This window comes from Neodiprion virginianus, chromosome 2 (genome assembly GCF_021901495.1).
Source record: "Neodiprion virginianus isolate iyNeoVirg1 chromosome 2, iyNeoVirg1.1, whole genome shotgun sequence".
Classification (NCBI taxonomy): Eukaryota; Metazoa; Arthropoda; class Insecta; order Hymenoptera; family Diprionidae; genus Neodiprion; species Neodiprion virginianus.
In genome coordinates this window covers 28,049,995-28,063,754 of record NC_060878.1, presented here as the reverse complement: position 1 = coordinate 28,063,754, position 13,760 = coordinate 28,049,995, and the positions used below count along the sequence as shown (strand labels likewise).

Below are 13,760 nucleotides of genomic sequence, written 5' to 3'. Positions count from 1 at the left end.
CTAGTATTTGTTATGCCTATCTGTATGGACATGCACAATAAAGAGAATATTGATCGTAAATATTTGTCGTTTTACTATTTTTCATCCGTTTATTCTTGTTTGTCTTTGTTATCAGTGATAACAGTTAAACAATTCGACAAATCTCATACACTTTGTGCCAACAATTTTATCTCAAAGATTGTTAGACCATTGTAAAGAAAGTTATCCTACAACAAATTTCCCAATTTTCAACGATCTTTGATCTGTCAATAAGACGACCAATATTATACCTTAATACATGGTAGAAAAACAACTTTTACTTCGAATGCACGCAGATATACATATGTGTAAATTTCAAGCCACGTATAATGTAAATGTATACATATATACATATAACGTATAACCGACGAATTGATTTAACATCAGCGCATAAACGAAACTGCGTTTATCAAAGAGAGGGAGAGAGAGAGAGAGAGAGAGAGAGACAAATAAAAAAAAGAAAAAATGTTCTCAAGATAAACCAGTCCTTCGAATATACGTGTATAATACCTTCGGATAAAAACCGGTTATTAGGGCAATTGAATTTACACGGTGTAGAGACAGACGCGTTCTCCGCTACGCAGTTACATATGTGCATACATGCATACATACATATATGCATAGATATAACGTTCACGTACGTGCCTGACAGATGGCGCGGTTGCGTGAACTGATCGATCGCAGTTTGTCGATTTTTTCTTACTTTTTCGCCTCGTTTTCTTTTCATTTTTTCTTTTTTTTTTTATTTCCCCACGTCTTTCGTCAATTATTATTAATGCATCGAAGCTGCGAGACAGGCAACGTTTCTGCTATATAACATACGTAAGACCCGTGTTGCAGGTATAGGAATCGTTTGCACAACAGGTGCGGGTGGGCAAATTGATGTTTAATCAAAGCGGGTGGCGCGGAAACGAGCAGAACATTGACTCGGATTATTATTACGAAAGATGAGAACGAGGATTCGAATAAATCACGAGGCGTCTTGCGTGACTTTTCAACACCGCGGCGAAACAATTTTGTTCTCCTCGTCTTTCGACTTTTCCTCATACCGATAAACCGCGTCGTTTCGAATTTCTTCCTCGTCAAATTCATGCTAGAAATTTCAACCTCCTGGACAGAATTGATACCCTGATTTGCATGAAGTTTTTTATTTTTTTTTTTTTTTTTATTTTCGACTGTTTTACAGTTCAATCAAATGCAACGCACTAGTTACCATCACGAAACGTATAACAATCGAATACTTAATATACCCGTTTCAAAATGACGGAAACAAAAAAATTCTTCCGACAGCTAAGATGAGTCTGTTTTTAGTGAAAAGCTTCTTCAGGCTTGATAGTATCATACACGTTATAACTCTTGAACTTTGGAAGATGAGGGTGAAAAAAAAAGTTGTAGTATCAAGGCCAGCTATACGATCTTATTCCAAAAAAAAAACCTAATTTTAAGGTTATGCTGACCTCTCCTGACTATTATAATTGTTGAGGAAATTTTTGGCAGCACCGTTTCACCTCTATCTCAAAACCGTAAAACTTTCATCCGTAACAAATTTTCCTGTGAAACCTGTAACATTTACCGAAACATTCAACGATTTGACTCAAAACGGTACACCCTGAACATATACCAGCTGTGTATGTCATGTTTGTACTAGCAAACCGTCGCTGCTCCGCCCGCATCCAAATTTGATGTAATAAAATCGAAATTCTATTCAGATAAAAACAATCTTACTTAACGATGAGAATATTTGAATGTAAATTGACATCACCTAACCTAACCTAACCTAACGTAATCTAACATAACCTAACTCAACCCTCTATCTCTAAGAGTTCCAAGTTGGGTTAAAAACATCGTTACATTTCCAAAATCATTGTTCCGATTGTGATGAAATAAAGTCTAAGCTCTGGCCATACGTTGTAGCTATCCACAGAAATAAGAATAATCAAAATCGGTTCGGTAGTTTTGATGTCATAAGCTAACATACGTGAGAAGAACTTCGGGTTTTATATACATATATCGCACTCCCGGAACAATACCGAATTAAGTCTAACAATCCCAAAATATGACCGTGTTTGCGGTATATGCGGAAAAAAATTCTCTATTGAACTGAATAAAAAAGTCGATTTCGGGATTTTTAGACTTAATTCGGTACTGTTCCGGGAGTGCGATACGTAGAGGTGGACATGTATCGTGGAAACTATTAAGACGCCGGTTTTAGGTATTGATCGGGGCGTAAAATAACGCGTGTACGACACCGCGGAGAAGGTAGTCGGTAGGTGGTGGGTGGGTGAGGTTGCGTAGGGGAAAGGCTATGCGATTTTCCCCGTCAGGTAGTAGCTGCTGCTGTTGTAAACTACGTTTATAGATATTCCGTAGCCGCTCGTCGGGCGTTTATAATGTGGTTATACCGCCTTCCTCGTTCGCTGTCACGACTCGACGACGTAAGTAAGTAAGCAAGTAAGTATTATACGGGCCGAGTCGAAGCTCGGACTTGGGAGCCAGGACACGTGCTGTGTCGAACATCCTAGTACACGTTTCACCTCCGCAAACCTCCGACGAGCCGAAGAGCCACGCCTACAGGTGTCGCGATCAGCGCCGAGCGAACTTTAAGGATGAATGAGCTTACACCGTCCGAATAGAAAGTTGGAACGCGGGAACGGAACCGATTGAAGAAGCAAAGCAATGTCTGATCTGCGCTGATTGAAGCAAAAATTTGAAAAAATTGTGGTTTTTTAAAATTTTTATTTTTTTTTTTATTTTTACGAGAACGTTTTAAATAATTCAACTCTGGTAATTTTTTATTCTTTTCTATCAAATCAGAATGTTTTCACCGCTCATTTCTTCTCTCTTTGCCAAATCCCCACAATTTATTTGACAATCGTTCAACGAAACTTACAATCACATATCGGAGGTGTTGATTCATTCGCGTTCATCGTCATTGGCGTGGGTATAAAATGGGGTGGAGATTTTTTCAACGGTTTCTCATCTTCTCCTAACTTTTGATACGGACGGTCCAGCCGATTGATCGGCCTTAACGCGTGTCGCATGCCTGCGAATATGCAGACGTACTTTCTTTCGCACACTTAAATGTATCCACCGCGACCCGCGAACTTGCGACGTTCGCGAATTCAGTTTCGCGGCGATGTGAGCTTCATGTCAATGTTCTACAGTAGAAGCTCGGCGGCTCTCCGCCCTACGGAATAATACGGAGACGGGAATTCTTGGGAATCGTTTCATGCACGAAACGGACTCGATCGATGTGATCGAGGTTCCGAACGTTCGTAAGTTAAACGATAAATCAAACAAATTCCAGGACAAAATTTTCTTCAACAAACTTTGCACAAATTGATCTACGTACGAATTTAACGATTCGTACTAATTTTGTACAAAATTATCTTACATGGTATTGGCATCTTATATATATATATATATATATTCTATGAAAATTACAAGTGAATTTATTATTGTTTTATTCAGTCAGTGCCGAAGAAAAAAAAATTTTCTTTTTTCAAAATTCAAAAATTTATATCTTTTGAAAGAAAAAAAACCCCATCTCAAAAATTTCAGAATCTTTTGAGATCAGTTAGAGGTACTCCAGAAAAAAATTGGGGGGAAAAATTGAATGGCGGTCATCGATTTTTACAATGTTGTAAATTTCAAAATTCTGCTTAAAAACGATTTTTCGAAACATTTTTTCAAAAAAATTTTTTTTTGGTAGCTTCGAGTATCCCTTTGAAAATCTAGCTCAGATCATTGGAGTAATTACAATAGTTTTTGAGATCTTTGAAGTATAAGTATAAAAAAACAGGAAAAATAGTGGAATTTTAAAAGTTGCATAACTTTTGAAAAAAAATGTTTAATTTTTTTCCTTTGGCAGAGCTTCGTTGTATGATGAATGAAAACTTGTGACCAAATTTCATCCAAAACAAAAGGGGTAGAGTACAACCATTGGTCGATTTGACATGGACTGACCCATATATATAGCATATCGCGATCGAACTTCGAACAAAAGGATCGCTTGAAAAGTTTTTCGTGATAAGATTAACAAGTTTTCCGTTCTAGAACAATATTCGAGAAGTTTAGGCGCCTGCCGTAATTAAGATAATAATATAGTCGATTAAATTATCATGGTTGCTGGATTTCAGATCACTGTAGAAAATGCTGAGAAAACGTAATTTTCTATCGTAATTCAACAATTTAGATACCTACCGTATAATTACGCTTCTCAAATACATTATTTAGAACAATTACCAACAAGTTACTTTTTTTTTATTATTTTACCGAGAGTAGCGAGCAATGTTTGTCAAACTATGATCAATTTCTGTTCAGAGCTTCGGGTCATTTTATAATCCGTAAGTAATTTCCGAATGCATGCAGGCACAAAATCACTTCGTTACATACGAGTTAACACGAGCATAGATCATCACTTTAATGTTTGAGGTGTATACCTATAAGCAATATCTATTCGTAAGTGCGATAGATTTCTTCAATAAATATTAGTAACAAAGATTAAGATTTTTATACAAACGATTAAATTTCTTTTCAAAAAGTTGAATGACCGGAGAAACCAAAAAAAGAAAATTAATAACTAAAAATTGCGAGAAAAGAAGGTAAGTATTGTCTTTCAAGAAAGAGAAAGAAAAAAAAGATAGATCACGTTCGTAAAAGTTGGATATATGGTTGAATTTCAGTCCTCTACAAAAGTGCAATATACATATACATTACATATATCCATATATATATATATATGTATATGTATGTATCAAGATATAATACATAAGACCCGATTGCGCATCACACGTCTCATTAATTAAACATATATGCGGACCGCATACGATAGGTTCATACATAGAACATATCATATGCGAGCGATTTACTGCATCAATCGGCACATGTGTATAAAGGTATGTACCTAAACTGTATATATACATACGTATATACGCAGGTATACATAGCTGGAGCATTAAGCGTATTTGCCAGAGTCCCGTTACGGTACAGGTTCACCGTCAGAATGTTCTATTGACCGAACGGTAGATTAGAATACGTACCTATCGTGTGCAAGAGTGTATTTTACACGCATGTCGAGCTGTACCCGCAGCGTGACACACGCGGAGAGAGAGAGAGAGAGAGAGAATTAAAATGGAGCAATATGCCCCCTAAGGACAACACAAATGCGCTGACCATGTGCGGCTCTCGGTGAAAGAAGAAAAATAAATAAAATAAAATAAAATAGAATAAAAATAGAATAATATGAAATAAGAATAAAATAAAATAAAAATAAAAATAAAAAATAAACATATAACAATATATAAAAAATATTTAAATTAAATCTGCGCTTGTTCAATAGAATGCGCTAATCAGAGGAACCTTACCAAAATTAGTCAGCTAAAAGCTAATCCTACAAAGCATATATATATATATATATGTATGAGTTATGCATTAAGTGACAACATATTAAATTACATTAAATTAGGCAAAGGTGGTATCAGTTAGCAATTAAACAGTATTGCTGGCCAAATATTTCCCAAATTTTAGCCTAAAGTCATTTACGGAAGATTATTCGCGAATTGAGGTAGGCAACGAGTTCCAGAGAACACAAGCCGATACAAGAAACGATCTTTGGTATACGGTTGTTCGGTGTAAACGAACAAAGAGAAAGAGAGAGAGAGAGAGAGAGCGTGAAGCTGGATGGCGTCTGTTTCTCAATGCAACGGTGTCTGGGAAAATCGATCGATCCCCGGGACACGTACGTGACTACATACCGACGGAGCTTGCCCCCATAACTCATCCCCCATTCCCGAAAGACGAGGACTCTGCGACGACGCGTTTCAACCCCAGTAGCAGAGCCTGTTTTCCCGGCAACGAAGGACCGAGCTTCTAACTCTGGGAAACATTGAAGTGGATCGGAGAGATGGGCAGAAAAAAAAACGTGCTGGGAAGAAAAACGAGAAAAGAGTAAGAAAACGAGAAGTATAGTCCCAGGGAGAGACAAAGAGAGGTAGAGAGAGAGAGAGAGAGGGAGGGTGGCTGCGCGTATTAGAGGAGAAATTTGATAGGGTGAAGTACAAATGGAAAAACGTTTCGATGGAAAAAAGAAAAAAGAAAAAAGAAAAAAAAAAAAAATAAATAACAAAAGAAAAAACGAATAGAAGAATACGAAAATGTGTCGGGTGAATCTCGAGAAGGGTAAAGAAGACGACGAGGTCTGATAGCTAGTATGCGTATGCGCGGCATGGGAATAAAATAGAAAGAGAAACGACCAAGTATTCCGACCTGCACCAACAACTCGACTCGACTCGACTCGACTCGACTCGACTCTCGACCACATTCAAGCAGCGGTACAGACAGGCGGTAGGGATGATGCTTGGGCTGAAATTAATGTCATTATAACCCTTCTTTCTCTTTCCGTTCTCGTCTGCGTCGCCATTCAAACTTCTCTCTTTTGTTCGAATCCAAAACCCCGGTCCTATGTTATGATGTATTAACGATATCTAGACATTCTTGTATGCATGTATGTATGTATATATACTTACACCTACATAAGGAACGGCAACGGTGCAGCTGGGTTGCACACGTCAAAAGAGAAAGAGATAAGAAAACTTGGTAATGAAAGGAAGAGAAAAATATAAAAAAATTAGAAAACAAAAATACAGAGAAAGTGAAGAAGAAAAAGAAAAACAAAGCAGAGAAAGCAATTAGAACACGTAAATCCCGATGACGAAATTTTGAACGATGATACTTCAGGAAAGTTGAACAGTTGTTGGAACTTCACTAATTCATTATCGTATGAAGAGAGAAAAATAGGCGGTTGGGCGATTTTATGACGTTATAGGAGAACGTTTTACCCGTAAGACGGAGATGATGCTGGTTCGAAGTCGCGCAGCGAACTGACAGCCGAGCTTCCCCCACCCCGTCGACACTCGCTTACCCCCACCGCCCGCTTTCCCAATTGCATTGAATCACGAAGCACTTTACTCTGTGCAATGAGAGAAAGTTTCCGAAAAACCGACCACAAAATGTAAACATTCCGACTCCATGTCGGATCCCATTTTTACACTATGCATTTCATTTCATTTTGAGAGAATAAAACATCGAATATATCGAACGCAAAAACGTTCCCGAGTGATAAGAGATTCTGTTTTGAAATATACAACTGACTTGAACGAACAAACAAAAATCGCACAATTTATCTTCCTTTATTCTTCATTGAAACGTATGGCCCATTCAATTTTCGTCCTATATATAATACATCATTGAACGAACAACGCTATTGTTGGAAAAAAGAAAGTACATGCACAATACGATATACGATATAGAGAATACGGCTGACGGTTGATTGCCAACTATTTTGTTATCGAGTATAATTAAGTCTAATCAAATCCTCTCTGCAAACGCCGCGTTTATTAAATTGGTAATAATAAGGCTCTCTCTTAGGCACTCGGCAAGTTCATGCACATCTGTACACTATTATACGTTTGTACAACACGTGCACGAGTACTTTTGCATACGTACAGGGTGATCTGGATGTTTCGATCGCAGAAATTTCAAACCCGATATGAATATGTGAAATGTATTTTGCGTGACGCAGAAAGAACCGAAGGCACGAAGAAAAGAGACGAGATTGAAGCGGAAAAAAAAAGAAACAATATGCAAGAGAGAACACTGCGATATTTTAATAATTGACTAGTTATATACGAAACGAGTATTAAAGGAAATATGCTTTGTATACGAACCGATCGAGATAAACGACGGGAGATAGACCCCGAGACATTCCTGCAGCTAACCCGGTTTTATCGCTGCTTCACGGCCGCTGAAACAGTGTAATTTAGACAGAGTGTAAAAACAGTTAGTAAATTGCATAAAAAATTGAATGCAGCATGCATGTGTCAAAAAAAGTGACAGAGAAATGAATTGACAGAGTAGAAAATGGAATAAACTGATATTGGCACAAATTTAACGTTTTGTTTAGTTTCTTTGTTTCGAATGGTGACACATGTACGTATATATTTGCGAATTGTTTTGACAGGTTGATGGATGCGGCGTAACCAGTAAATTATGACCAAGCTAATCGCAAAATGAATAAAATTGAGTGACAATAATTCAGCTATCAATTATTACAAGTCAAAGACCGTGTTTGATATTATTAATTGATTAATATTAATACAACAATTGGTCGATTTATAATCGTTTGAGGTATAATAATTCGTACTCGAGACGCACGAGAGATCAAAATTCATTCAATACCAATCTGACATTGAAAGAAAGCACCTGCTGCTCTATTCCGGATGAAAATTTACGCTGATTTGGTCGATCGGCTTGCACTTCTAATGCTTTTTACATTTTAAATTTCGTCCGAAAGTTGAGCGCTCAGCGACATCTTGTGACAAAATTATGTCGTGTTTCAAATAATTAAGATATAAACTAGACATTATATTCTCCGACGTACGGAATATCTACTGAAAATCCAATCGCCATAGAATTCGGTACAATTTAAAACTCGTTAAAGCATTCAGGATTCCAGAGAGAACAAATTTTAAGGAATCTAAAATTTGTCGAAGAAATAAATATAGAAATTTTGTATAAATTTTGCGGTAACTTCTCGCGGGTTTCCAATAACTTTCAAATAATTTCAGTAAGAACGATACAACAATTTTTTGTTTGCACTTATTTGACACTAAAGATACGAAAGTTAAAAAAAAAAAAAAAAAAGAAATCTTGTCCAATTCCGATGAACAATAGCATAGACTTTATCCATAATTGAATTTTCCACGAATCGTATGATAAATTAAACTTCAGGCAATCATAATATATCTTTTGTCGATTCGTTGTTTAATTACTCTTAAATTATAACGATTGTATAACGTATCAGATTTGTTTTTATCGACTAACGAACCCGAAAAAAAAAATCCGTCTCACAATCAGAAGATATACGAATGAAGGGAACTTATTTCTTATCAGAATGGGACGAACTATACACGAATTTTACGGTGATGTAATAACGTAACGTATTTTCTTCGACACTGTTGACGATAACGTGTTTAAAATTGAAATTCGGTCTTTTAAATTTTTATTTTTTGTTCGCATTTTTTGAAACTCCCTTTCACGCATTTCACTCGTCAAATTTTCGACGCGACTGTACATCCATCCCATAGATCCGCGGGGTTTTGATGGAGTCACATGACTGCCGTTCGTCGCAGACATGGTAATAAACAGGTTGCAATAGCACGTTGCAGTTTTTCGCACTGTTTATGCACAAGCTGCTGGCATTACATACTCCATTATATACACATATACCTACCATCAAGTTCATTCAACTTTCATTAGATCTAATACACGCGCTCTCGAGAACACCCTTCGTTTCCGACGAGATGCAGCGGCAGCAGTAGCAGCGTTATTGATTCATTTGTTTCAATTTTTTTAACATTTATTTGTCTCGTGTACGATTATTTTTTACTTTCTTCATTTTTATTCAAACACTACATTATTCTCATCAAGTCACAACCTAAGTTTTGAGCTTCTATCCGCTTTCGGCCGTATTTTTTTCTACTTCTTCGCTAAAATATTGCCTGAATTACAGGGAATACGCAAACGGTGAAATAAACGTCCGATCTATTCTACACTTTCCTTTCTCTCTGTAAGGACGAAGTAAGTCACGTTACTGTAACAATGCGTGTTCAAGAGAAATCGTCACCTCGCACCTTTGAAATCGTCTGAAATTTAGTAAGCCATGATAAACGAATCAGACCAGACTCATATTTATAAAAGTCAACTTCTTGAAAGTCATTCACACGTTGCACAGTACCGATTTTTTCCTCATGTTTCGTTACCTCAACGTTACTAACTTCAGTCTCGTTTCTCTCTGCACGCACCACGTTTTTTTTTTTTTTTTTTTTTGTTTTTTCCTACATTCCTAACGAGAATCGAAAGTAAAATTTCGATCTCCAGCTAAGAAACAGTTCCGGTGATTGTTATAACCGAATGAACAAAATGTTAGAAAAAAAATTACCCGGTATAATTTTTCTTTTTTTTTTTTTTGTTTTTCTAAACTAGAAGCAAGTTCTTAACGAGAATTAAAGGCGTCGTCACCCCGCTTACAGTGCAGATAAGTGCAAGTGCACAAAGTGCAGGTATTGCGGCGTATTTAAACGCAGCGCACGCCTGCAGGGAGAAATGCTAAACATAGCACGGCCGATAAGAAAACAGAATTTGCGACGGCGGTGCTTCTGTGTGCCAATTTAAACGTATTACGAACGCATGCGCCGTTCTTCTGCGGTACAACGTACATAAGGGGCATTCCAGGCCAACTCGGTATACGGTTGACCATAAAATTATTTTGTTTTACCCAAGATTTTTTTTTATGTTGTTTCAACCTTGGAAAATCGTCCATAGAAATTTTCGGTCCATTTCAGAAAACCTTAAAATTGATTTCTGTAAGCCTGTGAAAAAAAAACAAAAACAATCCCGTTTCCGAAATAACATATTTTCACGGAATATTCAGAGTGGTAGAAGATTTTTTTCAATGTTTTTAACCGTGTTGTTTTTTTCTTCTATTTTCATACCCGTTCAAAATCTATTACAGCAAACCAAAGGACCGGAGAAACAATTAGAAAAACAGTAATCAAATCGGAAATGCGGTATGTGTTATAATATAGTTGGAACAGGATTGAAAATAGTAAAAACGATTCAAAAAATACAAAAGATGATTTGAAAAAAAAAATCTTTCCACCCTGAATCTTGCATGAAAATGTTATACATATTTCGAAAATGGTGTGTGTGTTTTTTTTTTCCCCTGCTTCATAGAAAATCAATTTGGTTGTCTTCGAGAAGGGTTTTACAAAATCATTGGGCAAAGACGAGTGATTAAAAAAAAAATTTACATCATTTTCACAAGTTTTTGAGGGATCGTAATAACCTGGGATAAAATCCTCGGTGAAATGACAAAAAACGTCATGGCCAAAAGTTTACTGACTTAGCGCGGAATGTCCCATATTATATAACAATACGCACCTACATTCGTCTTACGAAACGTGCGATGCACGTGGACGCGGATTATACGTATAAGGTAAGTATTTGTTACATAAATTATTCACATGCATACGTACATGTACTCATATATATATATATATATATGTAATAATGTGTATTAACAATGAACACAGACAGTTGTATTATGGCTACGTACGCGTTGGGCGTAACGCTGCTGCAGTTGCATTATTATTATTATTATTATTATTATTGTTGTCGTTGTTGTTGTTGCTGTTGTTATTAATCATACTATTACTGTTGTGGTTGTTTTTGTTGTTATTATTATACGTACACGTCGAACGGCGCAAACAGGCAACGCTAAACTAACGTCTGGCCCACATTGGCATCCTCGCCCCCTTGCGTGTGCGCTCATTGTCGACTTTAATCAATCCCATGTAACACAGGCTGTCTCGGCAATTGTTCCGCGTGTTGTTTTTCTTTTAAGGATGCATCGGACGTTGGTACAGACAGGTCGGAAATTTGCAGACGAGAGAATAGAAGACGACGAAAGTCCTGCAAGTACAGCAGCTAATCGACTCGAATCTACGTGTTCGATTTAGGGTGTGTCAGTTTGACGATTCTTTTTTTCATACAACGCGAGCGTGTTTCACGCGTTCTTCCACGATGCGTGTTTTTCCCGCACACAAGTGAGTCTGCGAATGCGCATGCGCGGAGTACTGAAAATACAACTTTCAAGTCCTAGGGGTTGAAAGTAGTCTTTTCTGCACTGCGCGCATGCGCTGTCGCGAACAAATCTGATATCGAGCGATTGCGTTTGGTCCGAAAAAACTGAGTTAGTCTCCTCGTTACGCAATATAGTATTTTTTTACGACACCTCAAATTGTTCGTATTCAAGAACGTTGCGAAAAATAATTGAAAATTGTGAGTGAGTTTCAACTTTGAACAAATTAGCACCTACCGTCACTGTATTATTCTACTAATTTTAAAGTTTGATTCTAATTAAAAGTAACTCATTCTATTCCTAATTGGAATTCCCCAAGGATCGTCTGAAGTAGATTTTTTTTCTACGACCGTCGGTTGGTAATATAAAGAAAAAATCTCGACCGTAACGTTTCGCTTAGATTTCAAGAGAGCATAGAAAAAACCAATAAAAAAAGTATAAAAAAAAACAGAGTTTAGTCGCGTGAAAAAAAAAATATTATTTATTTGTTTAAAATTTTATATCGTTTAATTTTACAGTAAAAAGAAAAAATAAGTATCTTAACTCGTTGCAAGCAAGCAAACTTGGCTCCACGGTTTAACACATTTAACATAAATGGACAGCACGCAGTGTATAAAATAAAAAATATAACTGAATTTCAAACAGGCCGAAAAATAGTGTGAATAGGAATAAAAGATATAATATATGAAAGTGACGGTTAAAATGATTATCTATGTTAACTTATTAAAAATTGATTATCAAATCAGGATTCGGTTATTTGAGTACACTTTACGGAATTTTGTAGTTTTGTACAAATTTAAAATCCATACGTCTCCTTCGACGTATCGTTTTTTTTTTTTTTTTCTATTTCCGCACGGACTTTTTTATCCAGATGAATTTATCCGTACAGATTAGCTTCGGCGGCACTTTTTGAACCTTTGCTTTTCGAACGTTGCCGAAAATGTGGCACAACTCGGTCACGTTGCAAGGCGGTATTAATATAAAGAGATTCGCTTTACTGTTCTTGGAGGGGATATAAAATCCACACCAATCCTCGCGATTTTTGTCATTCATCGTTTTTCCCCCGTATATCCGTGAATCATCGTATCGTTGATGAAATCGTTGGCAAAAATGACCGCAACGAAAATCCGTCTACGACGCAATATTGCGTTTATAAACACGATCGTTTACCGCCTGCGGAACAAACAAACAAATAACTCGGCGCAACTTCTCGTCTACGTCAACGTCTCATTTCGAAGTGGACAAACTGCAGCTAAAGGATCTAATCAATTTGTTTATCATTTAGAACGACATTCGATCAAGTCTCTTCGGTACGTCTACGCGCCGCTAAGTCCTGACCTTTAATTTGGCCCAATTAACGATTCCCATCGATGAAAATATGCTATCTTATAATAACGCGATGATTCACGTAACTCGAGTTCCGTATAGATAAATGTAGAAATTGTATTTCTTTGGTGCAGTTCTGCCCCCTCCCCCTTTGAATTTATCTATAGACCATAGTTTCCGTTTGTTGGAAATTTGGCGATTCATCGGGTATAAATGAAATTCGCAGAGCGATGAATTGATATTATCATACGACTATATTTGAATGTCAATCACGTTATTCCGCTGTATACGCTCAGTGGATTTATACGGGGCACGTTTTTGCATTGCGCGATAGTTCTCGCAAATAGAAAATACATGTACGCGTGTATCAATAATGTATAACATTTATTTTTTCTTACTCCGTATTTCGAACGTTATGCGGGATTCGGATCGGCAGGAGAGTAGGAAAAAGATAGAAGCAGGAGAGAAATGTTAAAGTCAAGATTGAACTGCGCTTCGACTTCGCATAATACATATATTTTTAAACATGCATTATTCAAAATTTACTTGTGACGTCATTTATCACGCTCAGGTTAAAAAAATGCTGTACCGTTCCGTGTTTGTAAACTGCCGGAATGATTGGACCGACGGTTTTTTCATAAATTCTGTATTGTTTGTCAAACCTCTTGATTTTTTTTATTAATTCATCCGGAATTAAATACATCCTAACCGGATG

At 36.8% G+C, this 13,760-nt stretch overlaps 1 protein-coding gene across 2 annotated transcripts in view; it reads right to left on the bottom strand.

The window, feature by feature from the left end:
- LOC124298718 (solute carrier organic anion transporter family member 74D) overlaps positions 1-13,760 on the bottom strand; it is a 96,235-nt gene that overhangs the window by 48,994 nt on the left and 33,481 nt on the right. The window contains exon 2 of one of the 2 annotated variants that reach the window (XM_046751100.1): positions 7,746-7,822. The exons of the other annotated variant lie outside the window; for it this stretch is intronic. The gene's annotated coding sequence lies outside the window, so the exon portion shown is untranslated. The remainder of the gene's footprint in view (positions 1-7,745; positions 7,823-13,760) is intronic. 2 annotated transcript variants of the gene reach the window in all.